Source organism: Rhincodon typus, chromosome 21 (genome assembly GCF_021869965.1).
Source record: "Rhincodon typus isolate 14 chromosome 21, sRhiTyp1.1, whole genome shotgun sequence".
NCBI classification, from domain to species: domain Eukaryota; kingdom Metazoa; phylum Chordata; class Chondrichthyes; order Orectolobiformes; family Rhincodontidae; genus Rhincodon; species Rhincodon typus.
In genome coordinates, this window is record NC_063352.1 from 26965766 (window position 1) to 26987870 (window position 22105).

The following is a 22105-nucleotide window of genomic DNA, read 5'->3' on the forward strand; positions in this document are numbered from 1 at the left end:
TAGGAGCAGAGAGGCTGACGAAGGGTCTAGGCCCGAAACGTCAGCCTCTCTGCTCCTGTGATGCTGCTTGGCCTGCTGTGTTCATCCAGCCCTGCACCTTGTTGTCTCAAGATTTCTATTGTTCTTTTGATGAAAAGTGCTCCCGATGCAATCATATTTTACACATCAGCTCTTTTGAGTGGCATGAACAATTAGTGATGCAGAATATAACACGTCTCTAACTTACTTTGTCATCCAAAAGTGAGGACTGATGTGTAAAATGGAATTGACCTACTGAAGCAGCAGGTGAGAAGTACAGTATATACAGTTTTACTCATTTCTTTTTCCACTGTCTGACATAGGAATATTTGATGCTGTGAATGTGTGCATATATTGAAGGAAAAGTTAAATATTCCAACATCAAAAACTTTGAATATTCATAAATCAACCTCTTTTTTGATGGCTAGTAAATTTAACAATTAAGTTTGGTAAAATTAAGTGATACTAACAAACCTTAGATAATCAATTTTCAGCCACTGCAATGACATGGCCTGTTTTACCTGATAAGGTTTTGATAGAAATCCTAAGATGATAAAATATACAAGAGCATAATACTTTCTACAGCTCAAAATTATGAGCCACCAATCAGAACTATCTGTCATTATGAGCTACAAAAGCAAACCTATGCCTTAGTCAGAAATGTCCTTTGTGGATTTTGGTTGAGGCCTCACATTTCTCAACCTAAATTACCTGGTACTGGATCTGAAAGAACAGCAACAACTCAGCTGAAATCCCTGGTTGGGTGCAACTCCATAACACTCAAGCAGCTCCACAACATCCAGAACAAAGTAGTCCGACGGCCTGACACCTCATCCACCATCATCACCAATGAACAGCAGCAGCAGTGTGTACCAGCTATAAGATGCAATGCAGCAACTCAGCAACTCAGCACTGCTCTTTCGATAAGCCCTTCCAAATCTGCAACCTCTACACCTAGATGAGCAAGGGCAATTGATGCATCCATCCACTGCAAGTTCCCTTCCTAGCCACACAAAATCCATCACTGTGCCTTCACTGTCACTGGATCAAAATCGTGAAACTCTAAACTTACTGCCTAATAGCGTGAAGGTACATAGACTGCAGTGATTCAGCAAAGCAGCTCACCACTACGTTCTCTTGGGCAAATACATCCATATGCCTATGAACAAATTAAAGAAAAAACAATACATTCAACCTCTATGAAGATATAACCTCTCAACCATATTTATATATTAAATTCACAGAAAAGCACATGCTCAATTAATTCTCTCTACTTGAAAGAAATTAAAAAGGAAGCAACCCAACTCTAAATGATGGACTTGTAACTGAGAATATGTACTCATTCTCTGGGTCATAATGCAGAGGTATTGGATCAGTTCCATATTCAATGAACAACTGTACCTTACAGTTACCAAAATTACCTTGATTCATTCAACAAATATGCACACACCTACTCAATATTTTACAGTAATCTAAACACAAATCTATGTAAATTTTAAACAATGGGAACATGTCATACAGGGTAGTTCTGCTATAACACGTGTTTCATTAACGCAAATTGGATTTAACACAATTGATTAATAGAGGATGCCATCTGGATAACGCAAACTTTCTGTGCACAGGTATAGAGATTTTCTTTGGTGGTTTTCCAAAGCGTGAGGTCACATAAGAACTCAACTATCGCATTATAGAAGAACTACCTGTATCTTGTGAACCTTCCCTATTCTGTACTGGCAGCACTGTAGGAGTCTCAGACCTCATGATCTAAAACACACAAATACCTGGATCAAGTATATTTCTATAGTCTAATTATAATGTTTAGGATTAAACAATTATATTCAAATTAATGTGCTTCTCTTAAGATAAACACCTTAATGTGTTTATTTTCCATTTTAATATTGCTGATCAATAATAGCACGGTGACAACTACAGTATATATCAGTGATATCAGAAATTGGGATACTGCCAAGATCCCTTTTCTCTAGTGCAAAACATCACATGTATAAGGGGAAATCAAAATTCACATGCAAGATAACCCTTTACTGCTAAACTTTAAAACACAAGACAAATAACCAATAGAAGACTGTGTAGCACAGAAAGTACAGAGAATGCTTCAATGAATTTGAATTCGAATTTGCGACGTTTGGACAACAAAGCAATTATTATGAACAATCTGCTGTATTGCCTTCTTCAATAAAAGAAATTCACATCTATCCTTCGTTAAGAAGTAAAACAAATTCAGCATGAGACGGCTGTTCTCACATTTAAAACTCTGTGAAAACATAGTTCATTGGGCAGCATAATGCCATGATTATCAATTCCATTATTTTAAATATAAAATGCCCAGCTACACATTCTAAAAGATTTAATAATTATGAAATATGACCGGCAACATTTCTTCATTACCTGCTTTTGGTTTCTCACAATTGTGATAAAATGCAAGGTCAAGCTCAATAAACATTAAGTGGCATTTTTAGTAGGACAACCACCACATCCTAGTTAATAAATACAATTCTTTCAGTGCAGCTTTTATCATTATAACATGAATCACATAAGGAACAGGATCTGTACCACACCCAAACCTGGCTCGAAGACAAAAACATTACTCAGGTAACATTTTCAGAGAACGTCAACGGAGGCTTAATGTCAGAGGATTCTTTATTTTAAACCACATCCTACATGTTTTTAGCAGAAGTATCAACATTTGTCCAAGAATGGGTCTTTTTGCTCAGAAGTCTACACATTCCGTACATGAATGTCACGTACATTTAACTGGACTTCAAAAACTTCGAGAAGTAACTTCAAAAAGAGTTAATTTAAGCTTTAAATTCTTCATACACTGTAACAAAAATCTTTTTTGTGGAAAAACCTTTGCATGATATTTCTAGGGCAATAAAGAGGATGTATAATCTATTGTTGGTAATCCCTGAATTGAGGATGATTTCGATTCCAGGTCACAAATTTCTGCTATAGGTCTTCGTGTGATTGAAAAGGCTAATTCTGATTCCCAGAGATCTTGGCCAGATAGGGCAGGATGTCCTGAGAGGTACTGGAAACCAGAATTCATGATGTGCTTTCTCTTCTTTTCACATTTTGCACCACTCTACTTCATCATTAAGATGCTGGGACTCAAAATGGGATGCAGCTTGATATAAACAAGTTGTCTTCATTCTAAGCAATTGGTTGCAAGGTCCTCCCAATCATTAAATGTCAATTCCCCCGTGCATCAAGGAGAACTTCAGAGTGTCTTTCAAGCATTTTCTTTATCCTCAATATGGAAAATATGTAATATGAGTTGAGAAAATATGATCTGACATTTTTTGGCCAGCCAGATACTGTATCTAGGCCATGAGGTCGATTTTGGAGCAGTCTGGTCTCAATGCTTGTACAGCCCACTTCAGGCAGGTCACTAGCACTTGAAGCATTGAATCCCTATAGTGTGGAAACAGGCCCTTTGGCCCAACAAGTCCACACCTACCCATTCCCTTATAACCCACCTAATTTCCACATCCCTGAATACTATAGGCAATTTAGCATGGTCAATCCACCTAGCCTGCACAGCTTTGGACTGTGGGAGGAAACCAGAGCACCCAGAGGAAACCCATGCAGACACAGGGAGAATGTGCAAACTCCACACAGACAGTCGCCCGGCAGTGGAATCGAACCAGGGTCCCTGGCACTGTGAGGCTGCAGTGCTAACCACTGAGCCACCGTGCCGCCCTAAAGCTTGAATCCTCGCCGGCGGGGAACTGAACCCCGGTCTCCTGCATGACAGGCGGGGATACTAACCACTATACTACCGAGGACCTGAAAGTCCTCCCATTGAATCCAGTGGATTCAGTGAGGGCATCACTGATGGAAATTTTTTTAAGGCATCACGTATCAAGGACTCACAGTCTAGGTTTCACTGCAGTACAAGAGTGTCATAGAGTCATACAGCATGGAAACAAACCTTTCAGTCCAACCAGTCTATGCTGAACATAATACCAAACTAAACTAGTCCCACCTAACTGCACTTGGCTAACATCCTTCCAAACATTTCTTATCATCATGTACTTATCCAAATGTCTTTTAAATGTTGTAACTGCACCCGCACCCACCACTTCCTCTGGAAGTTCATTCCACATATGAACCACTCTGTGTAAAACTGTTGCCCCTCATGTCTTTTGTAAATCTTTCTCTTCTCACCTTAAAAATATGTCCCCTAGTCTTGAAATCTCCAACCCTAGGGAAAAGATACCTGCGATTCACCTTATCTATACACCACATGATTTTGCAAACCTCCAAGGTCACCCCTCAACCTTCTAGAGGCCAGCACAGAACTGCCAAAAACAAATCTAGCATGAAAATAACATGACAAACTTAAATTTAGAAACCTGTATGTCTTAAAAGACACAACGTTCACGTTAATTTCAACATGGACATTGAAAGCATACAAAAATTAAAAGAAAAACCAAGCAAAATTCGTAAGTGACGCAAAACTTGGAATTATTGTGAACAGCGAGGGAGGATGGTGTAGCCGGTTCTGAAGTCTTTAAGCAATGTGAGGGAACCGGATCCTGCACAAATCCTCTCCCACCCAATAAACTTCTCTCTTATTTGACTCAAAGCTTTCAGAAATTCGCTACAGATAAATTTGCATTTGCCGCATCACACACACACTACCTATAGCTGTGGTTTGACCCATGATCATATGGCATTTTAAGTGTACACCATCAGTTGTAGGCTGCAGATACCTTTGTAGCATTTTAGAAGAGAGTGGGATAACTGTTCTGTTAATAAAGAGATTTCACTGATACACCAAAGACTTTGCTGTTAAACATTTACGACTATAGTTTGTAGAAGGCTATGCTGCCACAGTTGAATAGTATTGGAACTTCTCATCAATGGTGGTCTTTTATAAGAAGAGGTTGCCAGGATATGAGGAGTGCTCAACATATTCCAGAGGCCGTCCTCCAAAGTATATAGGAGGTGGAATATTTAGCTGTTCAGGTGCGTGTTAATATGAGCTTTATTTTGGCAACATTCAGGCAGAGTTTCCTGTGTTCTGGTGCAGATTGGGCTATGACACTTCAGTCATCTATAAACTATAAATCATGCATTTTTATGTTAGTCAGTTTAGTTTTGGCACAGAAGCAACTGAGGTTAAGAGTTTTCTGTCCGGGTTGTATTTAATGCTGATAGCAGAATAGTTGATCTTTGGTAAGGTGAATAGTCACGATCAAGTAAATTGTAAATAGCTTCGGGGCTATCAGAGAACCTTGCTTGACTCTAGTCCAGATTTTTGAAGGTAGCTGTTTCAGATCTCTCACCCAGAACCGTTGTTGTCATACCATCATGAAACAATTGTGAGATTGTGAAGTAGTTTCTTGGACATGTAAAATCACTGGAGAATAATGCACAGGACCTCACACTTTTGAGTCAAATGCTTTGTCAAGTAATTGATTGCAATGAAGATTTCTTGATGTTGTTCTTGACAAGCTTCTTGGATTTGTTTGGCAACAGAGGCGACGATGCAGGGATCTATGAAAAGTCAAAAGCTCTCTACCTCCGAGAGGACTTCTTCAGTTACAAAAAGTAAGCAATTCACTAGAATAATGTTAGGATCCTAACGTTAGGATCCTAAATTGTAGAATTCCTGAAGTAAAAGGTATCAAGCTCTTTTTCTTTCCAAACCATAAATTGAATACATAGGACACTTGATCGATGCTCAAAAGACAGACAGGCATAGGGGAATCCACTCTTGAAAATGTCTAAATAACTCTGGAAAAATCTACTTATGGCACAAAAAATATGGTTCTGTAAGACAAATGAAAAGGGTGATCACAGTTTGGTTCTCTCCTGTATTATCAGCAATAAGTGCAGAAGACAGCTGGGCTGAGCGCTTGGACGGCCAACGTCTAGGGCTGGGAACTTGGTGGTCAGGGTCCATGAGGCAGCCACCATTTTCCAAGGCAGGAACGAACGAACAAACAGAGTGCTGTGCTTTTTCACCAGGGATACAATGGGAGGGGAGAAGAGGAGGGCTACAGGGGGACTGGATGGACTCCCACACCCCAGGGCAAAAACCCTATTTACCCTTTAAGGCCCCTTTTCTAGACCTCTTCTTCATTCAAGGTTAGGGCGTTTTAGACCCAGACGCTGCTGTTCAAAAGGCACTTCTGTCCCAATACAGGCATCCAACAACTTTCATGCATCTGTCACCTCTGTGCAGCTTGTTGACCAAGGTCTTTCAGGTTCACAGGCCTATCCTGTCACCAATTCACCATCGCCACATGATTGGCAAATGGATCCTGGTAGAAGCCTGCATGCACCTTTGTTTACTATAGGGACCTTGAGACAGGTCATTGTCCAAACAACCTGAAGGAGTTGGTGATATGTCAAACCACAATGACAACTATATCTTGCCACTGCAGCATTTTTCTGCCTATGCAGCTAGCCCTAGTAGAAGCAAGGAGCTCCCAATGGCATCTCTCAAAGGAATCGTCAGAGTGCACAAGCCTCTCCACCACTACTAGAGGATGATCTATATGGGAGGGTCAGTAAACCTGATACAGCAGAGACAAACCAGAAAATTTAAAAATTGTTAATCTAGCATCTGTTGTGGAAAGTTATTAGAATCCAAGAGCAAAGTAACATAGTACTTAAAGAAAATTAAGGTCTACAAAATGCACCAATTAGGATTTATGTGACTTCAAATGGACATAATTGCATCTCTGAGGATGGGACTAAAGTGGTTGATAGCTATTCCTGATCACTGCAGTTTATACAGACTTTCAGATGGCATTCAATAAAATTCCACACGAAACTAATTAGCTCAAACTAAAGCTCATGGAATCAAGACAAATTATTGTGATGACTTGCAGAATAGCAGGGGCTTGATTTAACCATATGCTACCCCAATGAGGCATAATGGATCTGTGCTAGGGTCTAAAGTAAGCCTTATATTCATAAATCATAAAGAGTATCAGGCTCAGCAGCTAACATTCTTGCCTCTCCTGGGTTCAACCCCGCATGTTTCTAGAAAAACTCAGGGAGGTGCTTGTCAGGTGGCACAAACTATTTGAAAGTTTAACAATGAAAATAAAAGAATGGGCAGATAAACATACAGCAACTAGAATGTTTCACATGGGAGATGAAGTGCTCATATTGCTCATTTTGCTATGATAAACTCCTGAAAGTGAAGTTTAGCGGTCCAGTCAAATAAACACGTGGAAAGGGTATCATAGCGGAGAAGATGAGGAAAACATATATGTCTTGCAGTAAGAATAGTAGATGAGGTAGATCCTTGTCAAAGTGAACCCCCTACAGCTTGACTGGCTAACAGAAATATTAGGACAGTTACATGATCTTTCTCATACTTAGAGAAAAAACAAAAAGGGAGGATCTTGTAAGACTACCAAGGAAGTATAGGTAATCTGTAGAGATACATCCAGTTGCTTAAGTAACAAAATACATGTGGATGATGTGGAGAGTCAGGACCTATAAAACATCATCCTTACTAGCTCAGCCAAGAAAAGAAAACAAGCTAAGATGGAGACAGAGATTCAATACTTACTGGAAAACCACCTGAATGAACCTCAAAGCAGTTGGAGTTCACTGGTAGTGTTAGTTCCTAAACCAGATGGATTAGCCAGATTTCATATATAGAAACATAAATGCAGTCATGAAGACAGAATCTTTATCCACTTACACAATTAGAAGACTACACTGATAGGGCTGGCAGTACCTCATTCTTGAGAATAATCTATTGAAGGAGTCTTGGCAAGTGCAATTAACATCAAATGTTAAAGCTGTACCTGCTTACGTTGGCGATGCCATTTGGGTTAAAGAACACCTGAGCTTCATTCTGGAGGCTTATGAATCAAGTCAGACTCAAGGTCCATAACTCTAGTTTAACTACATTGTGGTACATATTGACACATGGGAAAACCATGAGAAACAAGTCTAGGACCTGATTAAACCATTACAATTGGCTGGCATAGTAATAAATTTAGCCAAAAGTGAATTTGGAAAATTATATACCTACAATATACTATTATAGGACAAAAACAAAGTGCTGTCAAGATCAGAGAAAATGAAGGCATTAGTGGGATTCCCTGTTCCTAAAACTAAGTGAGGATTCATGAGTCTTTTTTAGGAATGGGCGGTATTGCTGTAAATCTGTTTGTAATTTCAGCTGTGCCCTTAACAAATCTGTTATAAAAAAACCAGCAAAGGTTGTATGGTCAGCAGAATGCCAGGCAGTGTTTGAGAAGCTGAAGGCAGTCCTAATACACAAACAGGTACTGGCTACCCCTGATTTTTCCAGACCTTTCAAAATGGCAAATAATGATAGTGACTTGGGAGCAGGGGCAGTCTTGTTGCATGATGACATTAGGAGTAGAGAAGCCAGTGGAGTACTATTCAAAGAAACTGAACCTTCCCCTCCCCCTTTTCTGATGAAGGGTCTAGGCCCGAAACGTCAGCCTCTCTGCTCCTGTGATGCTGCTTGGCCTGCTGTGTTCATCCAGCCCTGCACCTTGTTGTCTCGGATTCTCCAGCATCTGCAGTTCCTACTATCTCTGCATGCAAAGTACTCTACTGCAAAAAAGGAGACTCTGGGATTGTTTCTGACACTTCAACACTTTGAAGTCTATGGCTGACAGGGGAACAAAGGAAACAGATTAAAAAGCCACTGGCCTTCACCGAAAAGGTCAATATTTGAATGGTCTCGTTCCAAGTCCAGTCTTTTGTTTCAAATAGTTAACGTAAAGATTACTCACATTGCTGGAAAAGCTAACATTAATGCAGATTCATTGTTCCAATTGAAAATAATTGAATAAGTTAAAGGTTTAAAAAAAATGCTAGGTTTGGATAAGGTTGGTGAGGTGTTGGGGGGAATAAAATCGAGGAAGAATGAACGAATGCAAGTTTAGTGTTGTCCTTATATCTCTCATATTGTGATGAAATGCAATTTCAGAATAGCATTTCTCTTTTTAAGGGTGGAGGTTGGTGAAGACCATATCTTATTTTTGTCTGTGGGTTGAAATGGGAAAAGAATTGTTTTAAAAACCAAAGATTGTGGAAGGATTTCTGCACTTTTTGAAAGCCAGTTACCTGACATTCATTGTAAGAGCTGCTTACACTGCCGTTTGTTAAAACAATGAGATGGTCTAATCGCAGACAAGCTGGAGCCAACAGCATGTTACAAATTGAGATTTGGTCAGCAACAACTGGCTGATTGGACTAGGGAATAGTGACCAGTTGAGAGTCTTTCTGCAACTACTCAGTTGGCTCTCAAGTAGGTAAGCAGCTTATAGGTTTGAATGTTTGGTCATAATCCATCAGTCCTCCCAAAAGGAAGGAGCTGTCCTTCTCTCTATAATTTAAAAAAAACTAATCTAAGAAAGCTAGTTTATTTCCCCATCAGTTGCCGTTAAGCTGTGGCTCTTACCCAATAATACAGAAACTTGAAACATGAACCAGGCACCACATCTCTGCAAATAAGTGAAAACACATTATTAATTTGGAGATGTTCAGAAAAGATTTACGAGACTGGTGCTGGGAATGGAGGGTTTGAGTTACAAGGATAGGCTGGGACAGTTTTCACTGGAGCACAGGAGGTTGATGGCGACCTTATAAAAGGGGCATAGATAAAGTGAATAGCAAGGGTCTTTTCCAGAGGGTAGGGGTGTTCAAAACTAGGGGGCATATTTTTAAGAAAGTTTTAAAAAAGACATGAGGGCTAACTTTTCTTTGAGTGGTTCATGTATGGAATGAACTGTCAGAGGAAGCAGCAGATGCAGGTGCAGTTACAGTTACAATTACAATATTTAAAAGATATTTGGATTAGTACATGAATAGGAATGGTTTGGAGGGATTATGGGATTTGGAACATGATCAACGTGGACTAGTTGGACTGAAGGGTCTGTTTCCATGTTGTATGACTCTCAAGGGACATCAGGACCTGACAAGCCAAAAGGTTCATCTCAGCAAACCGTGGGGACTCAGCGCCAGGGACCCAGGTTCAATTTCACGCTTGGGCGACTGTGTGGAGTTTGCACATTCTCCCCGTGTCTGCGTGGGTTTCCTCTGGTTGCTCCAGTCTCCTCCCACAGACGTCCAAAGATGCGCAGGTTAAGTGGAGTAGCCATGCTAAATTGCACCTTATTGTCCAGATAGGTTTAGGTTGGATGGATTAGCCATGGGGAAAATGCAGGGTTACAGGGACAGTGAGTCTGGATGGGATGCTGTGAGCTGGTGTGGGCTTGTTGGCTGAATCTTTCCCCTCGACTATTACCCTTTTTTTGTATCTGTGTGTAGAAGGCGCTTCATAAGGTTAGAGTATACAAGTGTCCCCAGATCTTCCTGTTCCTACACCCCACCAGAAGTGCACCCTTTACTTATATTGCCTCTCCTCATTCTTCCAACTTTAACTTAACACTTCATAGCATGAAATTTCATCTGCCACTGTCAATTCCACCAATCTACATCTGCTTTATTATTTTAGCCTCCTCACAGTTTAAAATTCTTGTAAATTTAAAGGAAGAGGGTGTTTTAGCGATAGCGATCATAGTTTAGTTAGATGCAGCATAGTAACAGAAATTTTTGTTGGATGGCAACAATTGAATATTATAGAAAGTCTAGCAAAGTATAGAAACAGCGGGTGGAATTAAAAAGGAAAAATCAAGAAAGCAGAGAATGAGTAAAATATTTGACAGGTAACTGAAAATCTAAAAAGTAATTTTATAAATGCCTAAACAGCAAAACGATTACGAAGTCAGTCACAGAAGTCCAAAAATATAACTTGGAGTCAGATATGATGAGAATGGCTTGTGTTTTACAGCTGTTTTCATAAAAGAGGGGAGTAAAGCTGACATTGCACTTATGAAATATTGATAGGATAAACATTGCATACAAATACAAATAGTCACTTAGAAAGGCACAGGTGATTGTACTCAATCAGCATTAATCTCTTTCAAGGAAGGTTGTCTAACCAGTATGACACCTTCTCAAAACATTGAGTCAAGTAGGTCAATGAGGGTAGCACATTTGATGTCGTCTACGTGGATTTTAGCAAGCCTAAATATGGTGATTACATCCCAGGTCTCAGACACTCAAAAAAAAAATCAAAAAGTTAGGCCACACTTACAGTACTGCATTCAATTCTGGTCGCATTACAGGAAGGGTCTGGAGGCATTGGAAATGGTGCAAAGAGGTTTACCAGGAAGCTGTCTGGATTGGAGGTTATGAGCTATAAAGGAGGCTAGAAAAACTAGGGTTGCTTTTCCTGGAGCTGCGGAGGCTGAGGGGAGACTCGATGATGAGATGCATAGATGGGGTTGATGATCAGAATCTATTCCCCCAGAGTTGAAACGTCCAATACTAGGATGCATGCATTTAAGGTGAGAGGGGGAAAAAGTTCAAAAAAGAGATGTGAGGCAAGACATTTTTTTGTTTTAGAATGGTAGGAATCTGGAATGCACTGCCAAGCATGGTGGTGGAGATAGATATGGTACAGCCATTTAAGGAACTTTTAGACAAGCACATGAATATGCAAGGAATGGAGGGATATGAATAAGGGCAGGCAGAAGGGATTTGTTTAATTTGGCGTCATATTCAGCACAGCGGGTCGAAGGGCCTGCTCCTGTGCTCTACAGTTCTATGTTCATAGTACTTGAGAGAAAGTGGTGAGTTAGATCTAAAATGTGCTCTGCGGCAGGGTCTAAGTTAAAGAGTAAACAGTTGAACGATGTTGCTGTGATTAGAATACAGCTTTAGTGACATTCTGAGGGTTCAGCAGGGCTCCTTGCTACATGAGATTCATATCAACATTTTGGATTTAAATATAAAGGGCACGAATGAAAGGGCACGATAGATGGTTGACAGTGGGGAAGAAAGCTGTAGACTGCAAGAAAGGGGGCAGAAAAGTTGCAAGACAAACTCAATCCAGAGAAACCACAGTTAATGCATTTGCGGAGTACAAGCAAATGACTGCACAATCAGTGACAGGATGCTTGAAGTGTAGAGGAACAAAGGGATCTGGAAATGCATGTCCATAGATTTCTGAAAGCAGAAGGACAAAATGTACGAAGTAATTAAGGTAGATGGGATAGTTTCCTTTAGTGACCAAGCAAAGAATACAATGTGCATTATGCTAAACGTGTGTAAAACACTAGCCAGAGTGTAGTCAGAATACTATGTAAAGTTGCTGGTTACCACATGAATGACACTAGAATGCAATGACATTAGAGATGGTACAGAGGAGTTTTACAGGGAAGGATGTTACCAGGAATGAGAAACTTTACAAACCAAAAAATGGATTAGACTGGGCATGCTTTCTGAGGAATAGCTGAGGGAAGAATTATTTCAAGTGTATAACATCGAGGGGCCTAGGCAGAGCAAATAGGAAATGTCTAGTTCCCTTAGAGTGTTCAATAAACAGGGAACATCAGTGAGGTAGTCAGTGAAGGGATCAGAGAGGAGTTTAATTTTTAAACAAAAAAAAAAAAAAAAAAAAAAAAGGGTAGTGGGGAATGGGGAACATTAATAACAGAAATCTCATAAATAAATTAGTCAAAGTATTTTTAAAGGTCAAAGTGCTACAGTGTGTGTGTATACAGGGCTACAGCAAGAGCCAAAAAAATGGGATTAGGCTAGGCAGATTTTTCTGACTAGCACTAACATGGACCAAATAGTCTCCAGCTGTGTTAATAATTTATACACACAAGCAAAACCAAAAAAGGTAAATGGAATGCAAGCCTTTACAGCTGGAAGACTAAATTATAAAAAGGCTAAAATGTATTAATTATACTAAGCCCCTGGCAGACCACATCTGGCATACAGTATGCAGCTCTAGGTACCTTGGAAAAGGACATATTTGACCTTAAAAGAGCGCACTGCAGAATGACATCAGGTCTCCAAGTGCTAAACTTATGTTGCCTGGAATGCAGAAGGATAAGGAATAGATTTGATTATGTTTGTAGGACTTGAAAGTGGTTATGTTAGTTTTTAATAAATGGGTCTAGGACAAGGAAGACAACCTTAGAATCAGAACCAGGCCATTAAGGAACTATGTTAGGAAACAATTCTTCAGAGAATGGAAGAGAGAAACATTGGCAGATGCTTGCTCAAGTAAAACTTAAATCTCAAATTGACTAATGTTTTTGATATTAAGGGATATGCACCAAGGTATATAGATGTTAGGGCACAGATCAGCCATAATCTCACTGAACAAAAGAATCGACTTGAGTGGCTGAATGTCTTTTCCTATATGATCCATAATAACAATGCTGCAAGGATAAGAGACGAGGGAGGCTTGGATATGTATTATACTTTCTCATTCTTCTAGATACGAGATCACACACTCAGCAGAATTAAGATGCACACAATGTCAATATTTTCTGATAAACCTGTTCAGAGATGTTATTACAAACCTTTGGAACAAGAGCGATTTGAATTCAGGCTTCCTGTCCCAGGACAATCAGAACACATTAGGTGTTTTATCCGTTTCTGAGAGCATCATTAATCACTCAAACCTTACTTTTTTCGCATTATAATACTGAAAGCATGTGGTGCGACAAACTTACAAGTCTCTTATGGTTTCAGGCATAGACAGAATGAGATCTTCCATACCCTGAAACAAGTTTGAAAGGAAAAGTTTCTGACTGCCTCAGAACAAAACGGAATGGCTTTCTTTGCTGCTAATGCATGCAGACGGTCTTGAAATATAGCACAAGGACAGAGAGACGGATGTCTCCGATGAACTGCATCTGCCATGTATAATGATACTGCTAGTGTATACCCATCCTCCTACAGTCATGCTGGGGGTCTCAATTCAATCTGCTGTTATCAACCAACTAAGGAAGTGTCCACAATTTCTACATCAAGGTCACTTACATGGAGTAAACGAGTGAACTGCATTCCACATACTATGTGCGGGATACCAGATTCCTGCTACTTTTAAGTCTGAATCAATGACATTCCACGCTACTTTCCACCATTGAACCATCTCTCCCTTTACTCATTTCACCTGAAATTCACATTTATCCATTGCTAGACACAGCTTTTTGCTGTTGCTAATGCAGACCTAACTGGAGGTGGAACTTTGAAAACAGATATGAACTGCTTAGACTCAGCCTGCACAAACCTGGAGCTTTTCATTGCTAGATCAGGGTAACTGATGGAATAAATTGCCAAAATCTCTCAGCTTGCATATCATATCCCTTCCAAAGTTGCCTGAATGCAGCCTGAAGTGATTTGTAAGTGTTTGATTAAATGGTTGTAGACAATACCAGAAGGAGTAGTCCACAGGCATAACATGTTGTGGCAGTGGCAGTGACAGTATCCCTAGCTCTAGGCCAGAAAGTTCAACTCCCACATACTCAAGAGGTTTGACTAAGCAGGTTGGTTAAAATAACCATTCCAGAGCCAAGGTAGTCTTTACCTTCTTACTGGCAAGGCGGCAGTGATAAATGAGGCCCTATTTGTACATTTCTCTTTATCAATCTTTTACCCTCCTCAATCAAGTGGGGATTGTAAACATGGTAAAGAGAGCTTGCCCTCATGGAATATTACCACTTAAAAGATCTGAATGCATTTTATTTAAATTCTTATTGCAGTTAAGTTGTGAAGTAACCATTGCTCAAAAGGCAGTACAGCTCTAACCTTTTCTAATAAGAAAATAACGAAATACTCTACCAATCCTTTAACACCAAAGAAAAGACAGTTGATGTTTCAGGCAGAGGGGGACGAAAGCTGGCAACTTTTACAGCTCCTCACATTCTCACTCAGCTGTGCCTCTTCGGTTTCTTAATCTGTTCTAAGCGAACTAAAATGCAAGGTTAACATGTTCCCATCATTCTCTCAATATTTACTCTGCCAACTATAGTTTATTTTCCTGTTGGACCCCCCTTTTATACTCGACTAGTGGGGGCAAAGTAGACAGCTGTACTTTTTTCCTATCCACTCTTGTGCCTTTGTGCAACTTGACAGAGATAATCTTTAAACAGTAATTAGGAATTTCAACTCTTCACAATTTGAAAAAACAACCTCCAATGACCTGTAAGCAAGTTGGATTGTTATTTATCATATGATGGATGTTCTCTTCCTCCACCTTTCATTTTGTCAAGATCAGACTTTCATATTACAGTACCTTTGAAGCATTTTACAGTTAGATTTTTTGAAATGTAAATCACTGTTTAAATATCAAACACAAGACAATTTGCACAGAACTAATTTCCAGAAATAGCAAAGCAATAATTGCTCAATGATTTTTTTTTATGATATTGATCGATACTGACCAGGCCACTGGGAATAATTCCCTTGCTCTTAATGGTGGCTTTCACACTCAGCCAACAGGGGGGACTGGGACCTGTCATCCAAAGGGCAGCCATCTGACAGTACACAATATTTTCAGAAGTAGCTGCACCTCTGACAAATGATAGGTGGTAGGGGTGTGGGTGCTGAATCATTATCATTTTATTATCCACATACATCATGTGACAATCTTCCCATATCCAAGCGACAATCTGACACCACAGGGCTCAGGACTCTTGACAGCAGTGTTACATTGTAGGACTCTTAGAAAAGTGGTGTTCTTTGGTCAGGTGAGCAAATTTGTTAGATACTAATGAAGTTACTGCCAGCTACATAATATGTACATGTACACACACACACACACCCCCCCTAACAAATTACAGTTCTAGGATTACCCACTCAATAAGCCATTTGAACAAGTCACATGAATTCCCTTTATGTGCAACTTTTGTCTTTAAATGTATTTTGTACAATAATATGCACTGACAATGAATAATACAAACTCCACTGCAGTGTTTCTGGTACTGGACTAGCAATCTTGAAACAAATATTTCAATTCTCAAACGGTAAATTTTTGAAACTGAATTCATTAAATCTACATTTGGGGTAAAAAAGAGACTTCATTTGTGTAGCACCTTTCAAAACCACAAGCCCCAAAGCACTCCACACTCAAAAAGTATCCTGGATATGTAGTCATGATGGCAACCAATTTGTGGTGGCTCCCAAACAAAAGAAACTCCATGTAACACAATAGTTACAAATTGCATGGACTGCAGTTCAAGGTGCCCAGCAGAATGTCAGGGCTATTAAAATGACTTTATCCAAACTCAAACGGTGCCCCCTGGTCCTTTAACGCGTTTTACAGAGAGAGACAGAGAAAGAAAGAAAGAAAGAAAGAAAGAAAGAAAGGAAGAAAGAAAGAAAGAGAGCTTTGTTCAGACATGCAGGTGACATTCCAAGGAGGGCATTAGATGATTATTTACATAGAAGCAATGTGCACATCGGAGACAGGAGAAAGAGCACCAAGTTAAGTGCTCAGAGACATGCAAAATAGTCTCCTTTTGCACCATAACAATTGCAACTTGTTCTAGGGTATTGCATTCATGAACCTATTACACTGATATCAAAAGCAAAATACTGCAGATGCTGAAAATCCAAAACAGAAAAGTGCTGGAAGCGCTGAACAGATTAGGCAGATTCATGAAAAGAAACAATTAACACTTGGATCAATGATGCCTTCACCTTGGAAAATGTACAAAATTCAGTTAGTTGTACATAATTGCATTTACAAGGTAGGATATTGTGCCACACCACAGCAGATGCCTGTGTTTCCTCACACAAGAAATTCATGATCTTGCTGAAACAAGGAATTAAGAGGGCTAAAAGGGGTCACGAAATATCTTTAGCAAACAGGGTTAAGGAAAATCCCAAAGCCTTTTATTCATACACAAGGAGCAAAAAGGGTAACCAGAGAAAGGGTTGGCCACTCAAGGACAAAAGGAGGGAAGTTATGCGAGGAGTCAGAGAAAATGAGTGAGATTCTTAAAGAGTACTTTGCGTCGGTATTCACTGAGGAGAGGGACATGATGGATGTTGAGGTTAGGGATAGATATTTGATTACTCTAGGTCAAGTCAGCATGGGGGGGGGGGTGGCGGCGTGGAGAAGCGTTGGGTATTCTAAAAGGCATTAGGGTGGACAAGTCCCCAGGTCCAGATGGGATCTATCCCACGTTACTGAGGGAAGCGAGAGAGGAAATAGCTGGGGCCTTAACAGATATCTTTGCAGCATCCTTGAGCATGGGAGAGGTCCCGGAGGACTGGAGAATTGCTAATGTTGTCCCCTTGTTTAAGGGTAGCAAGGATAATCCAGAAAATTATAGACCGGTGAGCCTGACGTCAGTGGTGGGGAAGCTGCTGGAGAAGATACTGAGGGATAGGATCTATTTACGTTTGGAAGAAAATGGGCTCATTAGTGACAGGCAGCATGGTTTTGTGCAGGGAAGGTCATGTCTTACCAACTTGGTAGAATTCTTTGAGGAAGTGACAAAGTTGATAGATGAGGGAAGGGCTATAGATGTCATATACATGGACTTCAGTAAGGCATTTGATAAAGGTTCCCCATGGTAGGCTGATGGAGAAAGTGAAGTCGCATGGGGTCCAGGGTGTACGAGCTAGATGGATAGAGAACTGGCTGGGCAACAGGAGACAGTTGTAGTGGAAGGGAGTTTCTCAAAATGGATAACTGTGACCAGTGGTGTTCCACAGGGATCCATGTTGGGACCACTGTTGTTTGTGACATACATAGATGATCTGGAGGAAGGTACAGATGGTCTGATTAGCAAGTTCGCAGACGACACTAAGATTGGTGGAGTAGCAGATAGTGAAGGGGACTGTCAGAGAATGCAGCAGAACATAGATTGGAGAGTTGGGCAGAGAAATGGCAGATGGAGTTCAATCCAGGCAAATGTGAGGTGATGCATTTTGGAAGATCCAATTCAAGAGCGAACTATGTGGTAAATGGAAAAGCCCTGGGGAAAACTGATGCACAGAGAGATCTGGGTGTTCAGGTCCATTGTACCCTGAAGGTGGCAACGCAGGTGGACAGAGTGGTCGAGAAGGCATACAGCATGCTTTCATTCATCAGACGGGGTATTGAGTACAAGAGTTGGCAGGTCATGTTACAGTTGTATAGGACTTTGGTTCGGCCACATTTGGAATACTGCGTACAGTTCTGGTCGCCACATCACCAAAAGGATGTGGATGCTTTGGAGGAGGTTCACCAGGATGTTGCCTGGTATGGAGGGTGCTAGCTATGAAGAGAGGTTGAGTAGATTAGGATTATTTACATTAGACAGACAGAGGTTGAGGGGGGACCTGATTGAGGTCTACAAAATAACGAGAGGTATAGACAGGGTGGATAGCAAGAAGCTTTTTCCCCCCCTCCCAGAGTGGGGGACGCAATTACTAGGGGTCACTATTTCAAGGTGAGAGGGGAAAAGTTTAAGGGAGATATGCATGGAAAGTTCTTTACGCAGAGGGTGGTGGGTGCCTGGAACGCATTGCCAGCGGAGGTGGTAGAGGCAAGCACGATAGCGTCATTTAAGATGTATCTAGACAGACACATGAATGGGCAGGGAGCAGAGGGATGCAGATCCTTGGAAAATAGGCGACAGGTTTAGATAGAGGATCTGGATCGGCGCAGGCTTGGAGGGCCGAAGGGCCTGCTCTTGTGCTGTAATTTTCTTTGTTCTTTTGCTCTGCTATCAAGGCAAGGAGTGGATTAGGTTCAACATGTACTTGGCACACCAAGCTTGTACTAAGTTACCAATAATGGACTGCATTTGATTTACAGCGAAAGACGCATGCCCAACTTTATTTTGACAATAGTCGACAGACTCTCCAGCACTACAGGTGGACGGCAACAATTTTCTGAAGGGTCTAGGCCCAAAACATCAGCCTTCCTGCTTCTCTGATGCTGCTTGGCCTGCTGTGTTCATCCAGCTCTACACCTTGTTATCTCAACAATTTAAAATTAGGTTTTTCCGAAAGGAGATTGGTTGGAAGGTCCGAAGGAAGAGGTTACTGGTGTAGTATACAAACTCTGTCCAGCATCAATACTCTATATTTCAATGGAATATGAACTTATACTTCATAGCATTTTACTAAACAAAACATTTTCATTAACAAGACTGAATTACCTGGATTTATTGAAAGGGAAGATTTAAATATCCATACATCGCATTCTATGACAAGCTCAATAGTTTGCAGAACCTCAAAACTAAAAGTTTACCTTCTCATATTCTATTATTCACTAAATGCTCCAACTAAAATGAATACCCTTCCCTGCAAACGTCAATGCTGCACACATCTGCCAACTGATGAAAACCGACAAGCTGGCTAAAACCATCCATGCTGCACTTCACTTACCACTATGATAATGGAATAGTTTAGGTTAGATGGGCTTCAGATTGGATTCACAGGTTGGCGCAACATCGAGGGCCAAAGGGCCTGTATTGCACTGTAATGTTCTATGTTCTATGACTACCTACCCATTGTACTACTTCCATCTCAGCAACCCATATGGAGCAACGTTCTTGAACAAGATCTCTCGATTCAAAAGGATGTTAGAAAAGAAACAGGAAGTTATGTTTCTAGTGACAAATTGAATGACAATCCTTGAACTACCAGTGAACTGGCCCTTGTGGAACAGTCAGAACAGGTCAGGGCCCCTGTGCAGCCAAACGCCACCAATGGGGAGACAATACAAGCCTCATGTCCTTCTACAAATGCAAACAACATTTCCAATGAGTGCAACCTCTACAGACTAAGTGGCAGATGAATCAAACTCAGCAAGTGACTCAGCATGTTTGATTTCAGAGATTCAAACTTTTATAAATAATAAATTCTAATTTAAAAACTGTGTTTTCAATATTCCACAGTGTTCAAGGATTTAAAAAAATGGTAATAACGAAATTCAAAGACACAGTGAAGTGCTTGAAATGGGGAAAATGGAACAAAAAAAAAGCTAAAAAGTATCTAACAGTAAAAACAACATTCAATTCCAAATCCACAACTAGCATTTCAGATAGAATTTACAGGACTGTGCTGGTGTCTATCAATGCGCAAGATTCAAAGGAAAAAAAAAAATTTCAGTCCCTCCAACAAGCATACCTTTGAACATATACATGTGCAAACCCTGGGACAGGGGAGGAATGACGTTTAGAGGCACTATTGTTGAGGCATAGAAGATATTTTAAACAAGACAGACAAATACAATTTTAGTAAATCTGATGCACACTTAATAGCATGACAATCAACAGTCAAACTCAATGCAGAGCTCAAACAACTAAAAATTACCTTGATTTAAAGACTTAAATTTAAATAAGTATTACACATTACTGGCCATTGGTACTGATTGTGGACAGTTTAAGGAAAACTTTTGTCCCTTCAAAACACTAGTTTGCAACATAAATCAGAAACATTCCAAATTTAATTACCGCAAGTCTTGAATCATAAATAGTGCAATACATTTGTAGGTTTTATTTTGCGATTAAATCATTTCCAGCTCCAGTGCTTTAGTCAAATATTTATACAATAATTTCATTCCCAAGCCCAACAGGGTCAAGCGAATAGAAATTTCAAAAGAAGAAAATAAAATCAGTTGTTCATTATCAGTTTGCCACAACCAACTTGTATCAGATACAAAATAAATGCTGAAAAATTCACAGAAGAGCAACCAATAGTACGGAGGTAAAGCAGCATCTTCAAATTTTTATTTTTATCCTACATGCATATCCTGCCGCAGTCATGTGACAAAAGCATGTTTGCTTTTCATTGGACTGTCGGTCTCGTTTAGATATGAAGAACTTCCACTTATAGGTTCTCTCTCAAAACATGTTACTCAAAAATGATTTAGATAGCCCAGTGGAGCACTAACAAAACAAAAGTATAAAGTTAACTACAACTTAAAATGAAAATTCTCACTTGCATAAAAAAGTCATTATCATTGGTGATAATGCACCCAAATCCTGCAGTGCCATCAACCCCCTAAAAGGCTCCAGTGTAAGTGAACATGTAATCTCCCTGTCTAAGGACACTCCAGCACAGATGTAACCACGTAAAAACGGGCAGACAGTAAGATCCCATAGTGATTGAGTTGTTGATGGCCACATAGGCCAGCCCATGAGTTCTTCTGATTTGCCTGCCCCACCATGCCCGAAGGTCAGTAGCATGGGGCTGAAATGCAACCAAGAATTTTAAAAGCAGTCTTTTGAAAGAGGCTGCAAACAAAAAATCATGCAAATTAAAACTTTAAAAGCTCTTCTCCAGACCACAAAAAAATCTTCCATCATCAAAACTAATAAAGCTACATCTGAATCCAGCACAACTGTTGCTTCAAACAGAACCTACGACATCACCATGTTGGCGTCAAAACAACATGCAATATTCAAAGGAAAACTTATAATTGTTAGTCCCTTTGATAAACATATCTTCGAAAATGTACAGCATGTATGACCCCCTACATGTGGCCTGGCACACCGTGTACTGACTTAAGTGTCTGTTGTATGAGACTCCTACATGAAACAGCCTCCACCCTCGATCCCCGATTGAAAGGATTCCCTTATAGAGATTTCTCCAACTGGCATGTTTGCTGCTGTAACGCACATCTGGGTGGTGAAGAGGAGTAGGTGCAGCAGCAGTCCACAGAGAAAGCCCCGTTGTGCTGTTTTAAAAGTGCATGAAACTAATTTTCTACAGACGAATCAAACCATGCGATGCAAGATCAAAGGCAGGGTTTCGCTTCAGTGGCCAACATTAAGCTCTGGATGGACGGGTTCGGTTCATCTGGAAACCCACCACGAATTTGAGTCACCTCAATCCCGTGCATTCTCGGGCCGAGTACAAGAGTCATGAGGCTACGGATGGCTTGGCCAAGTACTGGTTACTGACCTATGTCAGCACCATCCAGCCTGCTCCTCTGCCATGCAACACGCCCGAGTCTGAACAGACCAATAGCCCAGACCCTCTCCTCCGGTAGCCACCTTAAACCAAGTTCCTGAGCAGAGGCTCCCCGACTCGCTGTACCGAAAAAAAATTGAAAAAACGGGGCAAACAAGTTTCAAACATTCAAATAAAAAAAACCCTCGCAAAATAAAAGAGGGCTGAAACGCAGGTGGTCAATGTGGTAACCTTGTAATCTCTGTCTGTCTTGTTAATATCTGCTATTTTCAGTAATAGTCGTGCTTTCTAAAAAAAAAGGATATTTTGTTTCGTCCCAAAACATTGA

At 40.4% G+C, this 22105-nt stretch overlaps 1 protein-coding gene across 3 annotated transcripts in view; it reads right to left on the reverse strand.

The window, feature by feature from the left end:
* ern2 (endoplasmic reticulum to nucleus signaling 2) overlaps positions 1 to 22105 on the reverse strand; it is a 97184-nt gene that overhangs the window by 74551 nt on the left and 528 nt on the right. The gene's annotated exons all lie outside the window — the stretch shown is intronic.